This window comes from Trichechus manatus, unplaced genomic scaffold (genome assembly GCF_000243295.1).
Source record: "Trichechus manatus latirostris isolate Lorelei unplaced genomic scaffold, TriManLat1.0 scaffold00029, whole genome shotgun sequence".
In the NCBI taxonomy this organism is placed as follows: Eukaryota; Metazoa; Chordata; class Mammalia; order Sirenia; family Trichechidae; genus Trichechus; species Trichechus manatus.
In genome coordinates this window covers 22842158-22843849 of record NW_004443965.1, presented here as the reverse complement: position 1 = coordinate 22843849, position 1692 = coordinate 22842158, and positions in this window count along the sequence as shown.

Genomic DNA, 1692 nt, shown 5'->3' with positions numbered 1-1692 from the left:
CCCATCCTCCCTCATTAACATCATAGAGGCAGGTTTACAACATACAGGGAAATCCCCCAGTACCAGGAATCATGGCCTAGCCAAATTGATACACACATTTTTTGGGAGACATAATTCAAACCATGACAGAAACCAAATAATATCATTTTCTCTGTACATAAACTCACCCATTTTCAAGGGAAGGGAGCAGAGACCGCATCCCTCAATGGAAAGAATATCAAAGTCACCTTGTAAGAAGAGCATGTGAAAGGGGAACTATTGCAGCATCTTTGGAAAATACAATCTGCCACACAAGGCATTGCCTAAAAGAGATAGGAATACTTATTTTCTCTTTGGAAAAGTTGTTGTTGTTGTTGGGTGCTGTCGAGTCAATTTTGACTCATAGCAACCCCGTGTGACATAGAACTTCCTCATAGGGTTTTCTTGGCTGCAAACTTTACAGAAGCAGATAGCCAGATCTTTCTCCTTAGGAGCCACTGGGTGGTTTCAAACAGCCAGCCTTTCAGTTATCAGCAAACACTTAACTGTTTGCACCAGGAGGGCTCCTTTTGGAAGGGTTAATTTTAATCCACATGATTCTGGTTAGAATTTATGAATTCTGAGGATGAAGCTAAGTGCAGATTTTTTTGTGCTAATGAAGTGGTCTCTTGCACAGAGAATACAGACTCACAAGATCTGAGTGGCAAAATTATTAATTTTTAATTCTGTAATTCCTACATTTATTAGCTGTGTTTTTAAGTAAAGAATGACTTTTTCTTCATAGACATTTGATCGCCCTATGAGAGATACACTCCCCAAACAAAAAAGGTATAATAATGATTGATATTCTTTTTTGACAGTTTTCAAAAAATGAGTTGGTGCTCTAGCAATCTCCAAAAGTAGCCAATGAGTTTACTTGTTTTTGAATATCACTTTGAACTCATGGATTTTTATTTATTTTATGTATTTCAATACATTGCAATCATTATTCTTTTTGATGCTCAAATTGTCCCATCTTTGACTAGTGTGAGATTCTTCAAGTTGGTTCCTATGTCCTTTTGATGAGACCCCAATAGTCTTTGATTGCTTCCTTGTTTCCAGACTTAAGATTACATGATCTTTATTCATTTCATTTTGTATTTGTATCTCTTTCCCTTATGGTGAAAATCTGTTTCTAATGACATTAAAATAACTACTTATTTGCTTTACCCTACTATAGATGTGATAGTTTCAATCTTATTAATAACTACAAACAGTTATTGTCTAGTATGTGTTATTGCAGTGGATAATGTCTTTGTGGTTCTTTTGTCCTTAAAATATAACCCAAATGCCAGGTTTTAAAGTCATTTGACATCAGGCTCTTCTGTGCAGTTATGCCACCAACATGATAGACATTGTTTTGATTTTTTAGAAGATTACTTTTTCTTTTCTATCAGATTGACTACATCTGTGGAAAGAGACGATGGAAAAGCTCAATATCATCAGTCAGAACAAGGCCAGGGGTCAATTGCAGAACAGACCATCAATTGCTCATATGCAAGTTCAAATTGAAACTGAAAAAGATTAGAACAAGTCCACGAGAGCCAAAGTACAAACTTGAGTATATCCCACCTGAATTTGGAGACCATCTCTAGAATAGATTTGATGCGTTAAACACTAATGACCAAAAACCAGACAAGTTTGCAAGGACATCATACATGAAGAAAACAAGAG